This window comes from Lemur catta, chromosome 4 (genome assembly GCF_020740605.2).
Source record: "Lemur catta isolate mLemCat1 chromosome 4, mLemCat1.pri, whole genome shotgun sequence".
In the NCBI taxonomy this organism is placed as follows: Eukaryota; Metazoa; Chordata; class Mammalia; order Primates; family Lemuridae; genus Lemur; species Lemur catta.
In genome coordinates this window covers 20,068,174-20,081,638 of record NC_059131.1, presented here as the reverse complement: position 1 = coordinate 20,081,638, position 13,465 = coordinate 20,068,174, and the positions used below count along the sequence as shown (strand labels likewise).

Sequence of the window (13,465 nt, the reverse complement as noted above, 5' to 3'; positions counted from 1 at the left end):
GAAATTCTCCAGGGTTAACTGGAAAATCCCCTTTTAATCAAGATTATTGTTGAAAGACTTTCTAAAATATCAGAGTTCAGTTTCCTGCCTTTCTAAGCACAGGAGATGCAGCAGTAATGGGCAAGGGGAACTGATGAGTCAAAGTCTGGTGATGGCTCTGCCACCTGGGCTGAAGGGGGCTCCCAGTGGGGCTGGGAGATCCTCTCAGGCCACTCCCAGCCAGGGTCTGCTCACAGAGCAGTGTAATCTACAAGTCAAGGACTACCTGGCTGGTGCCATAAAATAACTGTACTGAGCACCTCACCAGCCTCTTTGCAGGACTCAGACTCCCAGGTTCAACATCCTACGCTGGGAAATAGTTGAAAACTCACACTGCCTGGAATGTATATCAAGGCCGACTGCCATGACACAACCCAGAGCTCTTTCCCACTAAAAAGAGCAAGAGCTTTGGTGGCACCCCCTCGCTGTATGACTCTAGGCACGTGCCTTAGCCTTTCTGAGTTTCCTCACCTATAAAATGGAGACAACGATATGCTCTCACAAAGTTGGTATGAAGGCTAAGTAAAATAATGTGTGCTAAATGGCTAGGGTTTAGTAAGTGCTGGGTAAATGGAAATCACTATTCCACTAGGACTTAACATCTTCTGTCATGTAAAATCCCATCTGAGATTCTCCATCGTTTTATTTAGTAAGGTTAGAAAGTCAATACTAGTCACCTTCCACCTTGATAGACATTTGGAAAACCAACTGTTTGCAGAATTAGAACTCCTGCTCCCTTCCATTCCACGTAATCATCCTGGAATAGAGAGAGCAGCCTTAAAATCAGAGCTGAGATCTCGATTTTGCAGCAGTCATAGTAATAATTGATTCCTTCAAGAATCATCAATGGATGCAAAAGTTTGATGAGGACAGAATATTCACAGGCTTAAAGTATTCTCACCCCCTACAGATTACTTATTAATTACAAAGGGAACAAACAGTAACTTTTCAGCAGAGAAACCTGGCAGATACCTCCTTAACCAAGTGATCAAAGTTAACATCACTAGTTCTGGGACAAGCAGACGTCATGTGGTTCCTGATACAATTCACTGAGGACACAGCATCACTTCTGTGAGATTCCTGCCAGCAAATGCCTAACCTGACTCTAACTGCGAACACACATTGTACTAACCCAAACTGAGGAACGTTCTACAAAACATCTGGCCTGTACTCTTGAAAAATATCAATGTCATGAAAGACAAAGAAAGGCCAAAGAACTGTTCTAAATTAAAAGCTACAGAGATATGACAACTAAATAGAATATATGATCTGGACTGGATCCTGGACCAGGGGAAAAAAATCTCTATTAAGAACATTAGAATTGTATACACTTTAATATGTATTACATATTAAATAGTAGTACTATATCAATATTAAATTCCCTGATTTATATAAAAGAATGTCCATATTCTTAAGAAATTCACATTTAAGGGTGAAAAGGTATAATGTCTGCATCTTACTCTCAAATGGTTGTGAAAAAGAAAATAATGAATATAAACATGTATACTCAGAAAGAAAGAATATTAAAATGTAGCAAAGTTCACATTTAGTGAACCTGAGTGAAGAGTATGCAGGAGTTCTTTGTACTAGTCTTGCAGCTTTTCAGTAAGTTAAAATTATTTCAAAATAAAAAGTAAAAAAGAAAAAAAAGAGTCAGAGCTGGAGTGCTATGCTCAGAGCCTCCTGTGCTCTGCCATGCAGCGTGGTAAAGTAGAAAGAGCCCTGACTTGGAGATGGAGTTCAAACCCAAGCTCCCAACTACAAGACACTTATATCCCTAGGCTTCTGTCCCCTCACCCCAAAGTGTAAATAGTATAATGTGTCTCTCTTAGGGTTGTTAAGAGGAGTAAAAGTGGTAGTCTATGTAAAAAAACCTGGCACCTGTGAAAAAATTATTCACATACTCTACAAGTATATGCTGCAAATGGCCCAGAAGTGATAACTACAAACAGAATTCTTGCTCTTACATAGCTTATATTCTACAGTCAGAAAAATGGAAAATAGATGACTAAACAGACAGACATATAATTAAAAACAGCCGTAAATCCTATGAGGGTCATGGAGTGTGGCAGTAGAGATGGGGGAGGAGGACCCTACCACATATAGGGTGGTCAAGAAAAGCCTCCCTGAGGAAATGACACTTAAATGGAGACTGAAGAACAAGGAGGGAGGGGGTTGGCGGTCTAGGTGGTAGGAACAGCAGAAACAAAGGGCCTGGGGTAGGCAAGAGCTTGGTGTATAACTGTTACACTCTCTCCTCCGCTAGACACCTTATAGCTCCTTGTATGCTCCTTGAGGCAAGAGGCAGTGCAGCACCCAGCATGGACTGGACACATAGTGGATGATGAGTGGACAAGCAAATGGCTCACCTCTGGTTTGAATGTTTGCCCATCAGGAGGTCTCCCCATTCCCAGCCCTTTGCCTCATCATGTAGTGGAAAGGAAGGAGGCTTCTGAACTGGAGCTCTGGAGTTTTCTCCTCTGTGTGCAACTTGCTTAGATCACAGAATTGGAAGCAACCCCCAGAATTCTATGTCCTCACCCCTCCTGTTAGAGAGGAAGAAGCAGAGGCCCAGACTCAGGACAGGCTTGCTGAAACCCCTGGCCCTGGTTGGGGGCCCATGTCTGGTTCTTTCCCCAGCCCCACAGCCTGCCTTGTTTATTTGTTCAGCAGGTTTGTTTCAGCCATGGCACAGCTTGTTCTGACTCTGGAACATTTATGAGATGAGCCAATTTTTTAAAATCATAGAAAATAAATGGTTTGCTCTTGGAGCTAAGGGGTGGGGCAGCCAGGGTGGGAGACAGGTTTCAGGCCAGCTCTGGGGTGCAGAATTTTGGCTTATCCTTTGCTGTGTTCTTTTCTCCGCCTGCCCTTGGGAACCAAAGGGACTTCAGTGGGATTTTCTGCCTCCGTTTCTCCAGGAGGATGATATGGAAAGGCTGGAACATTCAACCACACAATTTCTGGTTCTTATCTCTACCCTCATTAGTTCCATTCCAAACCCTGGCTTCTACCTACTGAATTCAAGCCACAGCCTGATCCAATTGATCAGCCTGGGGATGGAGGCATTGGGACCAGCACCTGGATCATTCTGCCCCCTCTGCCTGCCTTATTCTTTCTCTCTGCTTGTGAACTCTTACGTTTCCTTCAAAACCCAGCTGTTATGTCACCATGTCTAAAACCTTGAACTGACTCTCCAGATAGTCTAGTAGTTACATTTTAAATTTTAAAAAGCCCAACTGGGATAAATAGGATAGCCAAAATGCTGAATTTCTTTGCTTTCATCTGACTGGACATTAACTCAGTGTAGTAATGTTAGTTATTTTCTTGTGTTGATCAGAAGTACTTATTTGCAGTTATATAAATATTTGATTACCAAAAACTTGGAAATGAATACTTAATAAATTCAATTTTTTTAGCCAACAAAATAATTTATTTAAACCTTAATTAAGTCCAGGATGGTAGAGGGAGTGGGATAATGATAACGGAAGGACTCCTGGTGGTCAAAAAAGGTGACTCTAAGGTCTTATCTGGCCTTTGATACAGATGGCTGCCTCATTTCCCCAAAAGGCCTGGTACACAGTAGGTGCTCAGAAAGTATTCATTGAATGTGTGTTTGAGGATGAGGATGTTCTCTGGCCCCTGGGGTCGTCGAAGCCTCTGTCAATCCCAGTTGGATGTCCCATGAGAACCAGGCTAAGAACTAATTCAGGAGTTGTCCTAGCCTCAAACTTTTTCTCCCTAACTGGGCAACATGCCCATTTTTAGCATTCTTAGCACTAAGATTGGTAAGATCTTGGGGAGAGGGCCGTGTGTCTCAGAGCCCCTCCAAGGAGCAGGGGCAGCAGCCTGGATCCTGATGCCCATTCCAGCCCCCTCTGTCCTTTGCTTAAGGCAGCTCCTCAAGAAGCAAAGTCTGGCCAGCTGTGGGAGGTGCTGTTCTCCTTCATTTCCAAGATTAGCTCAGACCTTAAAAATCACAGCCCAGTGCCTGTTCTTCTCGTGCCAAGGAAAACAGTAGATGTCAGAAGCCTCCTTAGGTATCTGGAAGAGAACAGCCCCTTCTGCTCCCTCCCTTCCTTGTATGAGGTCATTGAATTAGGATGACAAAGCAAACAGTGACATGTGTTGGGACTTGTTCCCAGACTGATTCCAGCGTTTCTCCGGCCCCTCCCGCCTCCCCACCCTCAGAATGGCAGGCCCAGGTGTGGACAACAAACTGAACCAGATTCAGACCTTGGGATCCTGGGAAACAGGGGCTAGATGGGAGGCATTCTCTGTGGTGGTAAAGAGGAGGTTCTGGACAGACCTTGGTAAAAGAAGGAGTTGGGATATTAGCACCACCAGACATTTGCACAGTGTGTTCCAGGCTTCAACATGCTTTCACATATTCTAATTTGAGTTAAGGAGGGCAGGAATTCTTTTCTGACTTCACAGATGAGGAAATAGGCTCATTTAAGATGAGCAGCTCAATCAGGGTTACATGGCTTAAGTGTGACAGAGCCAGACTTGACATTAGTTTTGTTACATCTTCCCACCTCAGTTGAACTTGTCATTGGTACAACTGCTTCATGCTTTTTGCCTGTTGTATACCACCATACTATTATTTACTTAATGTTTTTCTTAAACTCTCTTTAAAAGGTGACCTCATTTTAAGCAACAATATATGTGTGTGTGTATATATTTTAATACACATTGATTTAGTACATATAATGTTTACATGTATTTATATGGGTAGCTACTTAAACATTTTCATCCTCATTCCTGAAAGTCAGCTCTCACAACACCAGGGATACTAGTGCACACTTTGGAAAAAGGTCTTACACCCTCCCTGAATTACTAAGGATGCATCTTCATCCTGTTGAAATGTTCAGCCAGTAGGATCAGTCACAGCTACCACTGTCTTTGTTAGGGCTGTGCCTCAAGTTCACAGAATGAATGAATCATAGAAGATAAGAGATAGATCATGGAATTCAACTCCTAAGGGACAGGATCTTATATAACACACCCAGCCGTAGTCCTAACGATTAAGGGCTACCATTTGGGGATATAAAGTTGAATCAGATGTAGTCCTTACACTTTAAAAACTCACTAAGCTTACAAACATAAACAACTGAACTGTAAGGAATAAACAAAAGCTCTGGAATCAAAGAAACTCAGAAATAGTCTCAGTTCCACCACAGTGTGCCTTTGAACAACTCACTTCATGTTTCCAGCCTTGGTTTCCTTAAACAGAAATGGTAATATTTCCTCTGTTTACCTTTTAAGATTGACAGGAGATTCAGATAAAAAATGGGTGTGAAAAATCCTCTGTAAACTCTAAAGCTGTAACATAGTATGTAAGTAATAGACAGGCAATGCCCAAATTCCTCCATAGACTATCTGCATGACAACTGGAGAATGACTTTCTGAAGGTGAAACTAAGCACTGGGGGTGACAGGTTGGGGAAAGAGTTAGGGAGCATCATTGGTGCCTTACCAGTGTCCCTGTTCACTTGCTGCTTCCGGGTCCGGGGCCCCAAATGTTGGTGAGCTAAACCAACTTGCTGCTCTTAACTCTTTCACAATGCTGCTTTCTTTCTGATGCTTTCTCTTTCTTCTGCGGTGAGAACTTTATCTTCTTTTAGCCCGTGTGCAAGTTGACTGCATAGTAATGGGTTTTTACTGCCCCCTTGTGGTCACTCCCTGCCATGGTTGCACTGACTTCCCATGGGTGTGCGTGACAAAGGCAGACGGATCTGAGGAAACCCGAGCCAATCCTCAAGATCAGGATTTTCCAGGGCCAGCACAGAACTTAACACCAAATTAAAGCCAGCTGCTGGAATGCAGAGCTCCTTGGTGGGAAGGGGTAGTTCTTGCCTGGTTTTGCCCCAATTAGGATAAGAGTTCAGGCCTCTCTCTCTCTAGATTAGCCTTGCTAAAATGGCCAGTTCCTATACTGTCCAGCTTGTGAATAAGGTCCTGGAATTGAAGGCAGCTGTGCAGTGTCACTTCTCTGACAGGAAAATCCAGGGGTGGGAAGAGCTGGGACTAGAACCGGTCCTCCAATCCTCTTTACACTGAAACTAGCAGTTAACTGAGCACCTATTTTGTGAACTGGTAGGTGCTATGGGTGGGCCACAAACAAGGTATATAGTTCCTATCCTTGAGAACTCTTAAAACTTACAAACATAAACAAGCCAAGCACATATATGTTAATGGTATCAGGCCACAGGATTAAGGACTATAATAGAAGTTGAAATAAAATGCTACAGGACTGGTGGGGAAAGAGGAATTAGTGACAACCACAGGGGTCAGGGAGGCTTCCTCAGAGTAGTGAGATGCAAGCTGAATGAATGTCTTAAAAATGAGTAGGACCTGGGGGAAGAAGGGATGAATAGATGGAGCACAGGATTTTTAGGGCAGCAAAACTATCTTTACCTGCACGATACTACAATGGTGACTACATGACATTATACATTCATCCAAACCCATAGGATGCATAGAGTGAGCACTAATGTAAACTACAGGCTTTGGGTGGTAGTGATGTGTCAGTGGTGGCGGATGCTGATAATGGGGCAGGCCACACATGTGGGGGCAGGGGACAATGGAAAATCTCTGTACCTTCCACTGAATTTTGATGTGAACCTAAAACTGCTCTAAAAAAAGTCTATTAAAAAAAAGAGAGAGAGTAGGACCTTACCTAGCAAACATAAGGAAGACCACAGTGATATTAATAATAACTACATTTTGGGGGTTCAATTATGTGTTGAGCACGGCCAAAGATTTTATAGATATTTCAGTTATTTAATTTCCACAACAATACTATTGGGCAGGTATTATTTTCTCTATTTAATAGACAAGGAAACTGAGGCTCAAGGCCTATATAGCAAGGCTTGATAGAAAAGATAAGGAGAAGAAAAAGCAAAAGGTATGTTTGGGGCAAATAATCTGTTACTATAGGGTAACAAGTATTCCTCGTCAGGTGGCAGAAAGGGAGGGACAAGGGCATGCATGGGGTCATCTTGATTGAAAAGCATGGGAACCCTGTGATAAGGATTTTAAAGGCTCAAAGGAACTTAGACCTCACTTTGTGGATATTGGAGAGCCTTTTGAGATTTCAGGGCAAGGGGTTCTGCTGAGGAATATATTAGACATGTGTGGAGGTGGGTTGCTACAGCTGATAAGAGGAAGGGGGCCCTGTGAGGAGTCATGCAGTGGCAGGGGCAGTGGGCAATGCAGAGGGACAGATCCTAAAACCTCTACATGAAGAAATAAAAATAATCAGGACTGAAGAAGCCAGAGCTACCTTTGATGGGAACATCTGCCCCCTCATATGTTGAGTCCTCCAACCCACCTCATCAATGCCAGGTCCTGCTGGGGAGAGGAGGAAGACTTCCAGTCTCCTATTGAATAGAAGTCTCGGTTCCACCCTGGACTATGGTGTGCCAAACCTGTAACACCAAAGCAGGGCAGGGTCTGCTCAGAGACCAGAGAAGAAATCTTGAAAACTGTCCTCAATGCCCACATCAAGTGAGGAGTCTCAGGATCAAAGAGTGGCCTGTCACATCAGTTTGATGCTGGGACCTACTCCTTAAAGGTCAAGGAAAGTTGTATGTCATTTCCGAGCAGTCTGGCATCTGGTTGGACCAAACCCCGTATGGGAACTCAACAACCCGACCCTGCTGGAGCCTTTGATTCCTGCTTTTGATTGTCACAGGGCTGGCAGGCTTCCTTCTGGCTCCTACTCTTTCAGGAAGCCATCCACAGCTGCTGGCCACTTGTCACACCCTATCCGGGAGGTGGCAGCATTTCAATGGTAAAGCAACAGATCCTCAGGCTGTGGCTACCAGCTTCAAAGTTTGTTGGGAATTGTGTCATATTTCCCAAAAGGGCTAGCTCTATCCAGTGCCAGTGAAGCAGTAATGGGTAAGGGCTTGAACTTAAAGAGATAGCTGGGTTTCATATTTCCTATCCTGGATTGGGACAATTCCAGCGAAAATATTTACAGCAGGCACTCAACAAACATTAATTGAATGTACAAGCATTGTGCAAAATCCTAGAAAGAACAGTCCCTGTTCTCAAGGAGTTTTCATTCTAGGAAGGGAAGGAGATAAGCGTCTTGAGCTAGTATCTCTTTACTCTCATTTTTCCTTTGGGAAGTTTTTGTGATGCCTGTCCATTGCATCGGCTTGTCACTGTTAATTGTTTTGCCATTAGATACCATAGCCCTGGACTCACCCAAAGCTACTCCACCTGGTGAGTTCTGTGTCCAAGAAAACAAAACAAAATTTAGACATAAAAAAAAAAAACTACACAAAATAGTGACTTTTCTTAGGGAATATATATTTGAATATGCCCCAAAAGAATGCCATGTAACAAGTACACCTTCTATCTCTAAAAAAAAACTTTGAAAACATAGTCTGATCAGGAGCCAAGCTATATGCTGCAACTCTACGGGAGGCCTCTGGGATGCTTGTAGCAACCCTGCTCCACACCTGGAGGAGGGAGGCTGGAGAAGGCACTGGGAAAGTCACCTCAACCCTCAGGAAAAGGCATAAAGAAAGACAAGGAAAAAAGTAACAAAGGAAATAGAAAATATGTTAATAATAGTATAGCAAATTACAGTTATCAAAGTGTCTTTGTATACACGATTTGATCCTCTCAGCTGTCCCCGAGGAGGAGTTAGGAAGGTCTAACTGTGTGCCAGCACTAACTGTACTGAGGCTCCAGAGAGTCAGTGGTGACTGGAATTGGGTGGGCCACAACTTCTCAGGGTCTTGGTTTCTTCACCTTTAGACCAAGGGGGTTAGACTGAGTGATCCTAAAGGTCCCCTCCAGTCATCCAGCCTATTCTAATGACTTGCTCAGGGTTAAGAGGCTACTAAGGGCAGAGCCACATGATACAGGTCTCTGAATTTGGGGCCAGTGTTTTTTCCTTTACAATACGACAAGGTCTATACTTAATGATAACGATAATGGAGATCGAACTTTAGCTGGTGCATTTCCACAATAAAGTTCCAATGCAACGCTAAAATGAACAGAATCCTAACAGCGGTCATGTTATGGTGATGCTAAGATTTTTATGCATTTAAATTTTTTTGCCCATGCTTCATTACTTCTTTTTCTGTCAATATCCTTAAGATGACTGTACTGCTTTTAATATTTTCTTCTCAAAATATCCTTAATTTTTGAAATAAAAGATATTTTTAATAATAAAAGGTGAAAGAATGTTCTGTGAAGTCTGTTTAATTATGCAGGGAATTCTTAAACATTAAGGCAGTATCCAACTACATGACATTTTGGAAAAGGCAAAACTACAGAGATAGTGAAAACATCAATGTCTGCCAGGGGCTGAATGGGAAGGAAGGACAAAGAGGCAGAGCACAAAGAACTTTAGGGCAGTGAAACTATTCTGTATGTTACTGTAAAGGTGAATACATGTCATTAAACATTTGGCAAAACCCACAGAATGTACAGCAGCAAGAGTGAATCCTAATGTAAACTGGAGTTTAGGTGACAATGTGTCAATGTAGGTTTCACTGTAACTCTCTCTGGTGGGACTTTGATAGTGGGAGAAGTTGGTATAACACATTTCCCACTAACACCAGTTGTACTTTCTGCTCAATTTTGCTGTGAACTTAAAACTGCTCAAACTGTTTTAAAAAATAAAGTCTATTAAAAAAATTAAAGCAATATACTGGGGGGTTAAGAGACAGACTCAGAAGTGAGACTGCTTTTGCTCCAGTCTAATTCATAGGCTATTGAATGGCCTTAAACAAGAATTTTAACCTCTACTGCCTCAGTTTCCTCAAATGTATAAGGAAATTACAGTACCTAACTCACTGAGCTATTCTGAAGATTAACTGTGAATCCATACAAAGCAGTTAGCAGAATGCCTGGCACTAAATAAATCTCAGCTACTATTATTATGGAAACTTTTAATAAAAAATGGTTAAGAAAGTTTTGTCTTTCTAGATAAGTTTTAGTCCCCTAGAAAATCACTGAAGTGGGCAAAAAGACTTATTTTAATGTTAAATACATATTCCTTTTTCTCTCCAAAATGTCCCTCATTATGGTACATATATTTTACTCTTTTGCCTCCAATATTTCAGTACCCATAACCAGGAAAATTTTTGTTCCCTGTTCCAAAGATAGGGAGATCAGCTGTCCAAGACTGGAGTCTGCCTGCAAAATTCCTGTCACTTGGTCTTTAACCTCACCTACTGGTACCCAGAAACACCGCCTGCCTCCACCCGAGCCCCCGCCCCCAGCAACTGTTTTCCAGCTCTCTCTTCCGAGATCCAGACCTATATATCCAAACTGTTTTCCTGACATCTTTACTTAGGTGTCTCAAACAGACATCAAGCTCAACTTGTCCAAAATTGAACTTACCTCCATCTCTACCCACATCCTCCTCCAATGCTTCCCTTACCTCAGCGGATGACCCATCACCCATTCAGATGTACAAGGCAGCAATCTAGGAATCCTGTTAGATTCCTCACCCTTCACCCCCAGACAAACCCATCACCCAGTCTTAGCCATTTTACTTTTAAAAATATTGCTGGACTCCATCTACCCCTTTCCATCTCAACCTGCACTTAATTCAAGCAGCCATAATCTCTCACCTAGACTCCTGTTGTAGACTACTAAGTGGTCTTCCTGCATCCTCTTGCCCTTTTCCATCCTTCTTCTACACTGTAGCTTGAGCATTCTTTTAAAAACCCACACCTAGGCTGGGCGTGGTGGCTCATGCCTGTAATCCTGGCAATTTGGGAGGCCAAGGCAGGAGGATTCCTTGAGGTCAAGAGTTCAAGACCAGCCTGAGCAACATAGTGAGAACCTGTCTCTACAGAAAATAGAAAACTTAGGCAAGCATGGTGGCACATCCCTGTAGTCCCAGCTACTCAGGAGGCTGAGGCAGGAGGATCACTTGAGCCTGGGAGTTTGAGGTTGCAGTGAACTATGTGTTGATGCCACATAGCTCATACCTGGGTAACAGAGCAAACTCTGTCTCCAAAAACAAACAAATATAAACCCAAACCTGATCATTTCATCATCACTCACACCCCCATGGCTTCCTATTGCTCTTTAAATATACACGCAAACATAATACAGAACTCCTGCAGAGGCCAGGAAGGCTGACCAGTTATCATATTGTATTCCTGCAGTAACAGAATTTTTTTCACAACTAAGAAGCTTACTTTTGTTTCTGAGAAAAGGAGACTGGACTACCTTGATTTCTGGTAACCATAAAACTGCAACCCATATAGTTGCAGGAGAGGATAATTAGCTTTTTTGAATAGAAAAGGTGCTCACACAGTAGTAATATTCTTTGGTGGTTGGGGATGGGTAAACTCACAACTAATGGACGTGGTAAGCATTATAAGTGGGGAAAGGGCATGTCTCAAATCAAGGTTTGGGTGTGGCAAAGTCATAACATGCAACCAAAATGTTTATACTCCCATAATATCCTGAAATAAAAAAAAAACAATTTTCATATATCCATGAAGTGAGATACATGTTATTTTTTAAAGATGTTATAAAGATCATCTTGAGCCAGATAAGACCTTGAAGATGAATTACTCTAGAGAAGGGGTTGGCCAACTATAGCCTGTGGGCCAAATTTGGCCTGCCACTTGTTTTTATATATACTTATAAGAACACAGTCACACTCATTCGTTTGTATATTGCCAACACCATTTGCGCTACAACAGCAGAACTGAGTAGTTTTGACAGAGACTGGACAGCTCGCAAAGCCTAAAATATCTGGCCTTTAACAGAAAAAGTTTACTAAAGAAAAAAGTGCTCAAGAAGTTTTCCACCATGAGGTGCACATTGGAATTACCTGCAATGCATGTGAAACCTCAGAGATTCTGATTACACTGGACTGAACTGGGATCCAAGTATTGGAATTAAAATTTTTAAAAATTTCTCTAGGTGATTCTAATATGCAGCCACAGTTGATAATCACTGATCTAATCCCATCTCTTTTTTCACAGACGAGGGAAATCAGGCCCAGATGTTATGATCTATTCAATTTTTGTAATAACAACTACTAACGTCTATAAAGCCCTGTAAAGTACATTCACCTACATTGTTTCATCTGATCCTCAGAACAAATCTGAGTTTCCAAGAGCAGGAAGCACTGCTGTCCCTGCTTCACAGACAACAGAACCGAGACTCAGGGAATTTAAGTCATGTGCCCAATCTCCTATTTAGTAAAAGGGAGTTGAGATTCATGTGCAGATCTTTTAAATCAAGTCCACCGACCACTGTTAACCAATGTTAACTGTACAGGCTACATATTTAGATTTTATTTCAGCATATGGAATATTATTTGCCTTCAGCATCTCTAGACATGGGACCATACCTAGTGTCCCCAGAATGTCTGGTAGGAACATTTGGCCTTCCTATTAGCAGACTATGTTCTGTGGAGCCCCCAGGATTCCTCAGGGTCATTGTGAGGACTAAGAGGGTAGAGTGAGGAGGAGAGGGGTTGTGTGTAGAGCTCCAAGCCCTTTGCCTTCATTTCAACCACAGCAGGTATACTTTTACCTGATCAAGTATTAGGGTCCCACATACAATTGGGGAACCTGCAGCCTTAAGGCCACATGTGGCCTTCTAGATCTTTAAGCCTTTGACTGAAGCCAAATTTTACAGAACAAATCCTAGATTTGTTTTCAAAATAAAATAAAAATATGAAAGATGAACAAAAATGTATTAATAAAAATAAAAGGATTTTATTAAAATAGAAGGCTGGAGGTTCCCCACCCCTGGTAGAGTTTCATCTTTGAAGCCCACTGATCTGGCTTAGACCTTTGTCCACTGTTTTAATGCAAGATGGCATGGTCACTCCCTACCCAAATTCCTGTCACTTCTTATATCATCAACCAGTTCTTCCCTGTTAGTTTGAATGAAGTGCACCATTACAGAGTCTCATAATACCAACATTCCTTTTTGAGAGATGAAGGATTTATCACTTTTAGCAGACCAGACTTCCCACATCTGTCAGGATAACTGAAGTTGCTCATTACTGCTTCCTGCCTACCTCCGTGCATATGTATAATCCATTTTAGGAACGTGTCCCCCTCATCCACTCTCTAGCTGGGCCACAGCACTTCTCCTGCCTGCTGATTAGTCTGCCTCAGCCAAACCCAAATGCTCTCCACTTCGCCTCACTCTTAGGCTTTCCTTTCTATGGAAGTGAGGCATTCATGATGGGGAAGGTGAGGGGAAAGAATAAGACATCTTCTAGCATTTCTTCCTGTTTGCAGAGAGGAAGGAACTTTTATTCCCCTCTCCACAGAGGTGAGAAGCCCCACACTGGGCAGAACACATCCAGCTGTTCATTCCATGACTTATTTGCATCCTTCCACCAGAGAAATGACTAAATGATTGGTCAAGTACTGGACATTCATCTGGCTCAGTGTTTATCAGGACTAGTG

At 42.4% G+C, this 13,465-nt stretch overlaps 1 protein-coding gene across 2 annotated transcripts in view; it reads left to right on the top strand.

The window, feature by feature from the left end:
* The window catches only part of SUPT7L (SPT7 like, STAGA complex subunit gamma), a 49,661-nt gene that overhangs the window by 3,037 nt on the left and 33,159 nt on the right, over window positions 1-13,465 (top strand). The gene's annotated exons all lie outside the window — the stretch shown is intronic.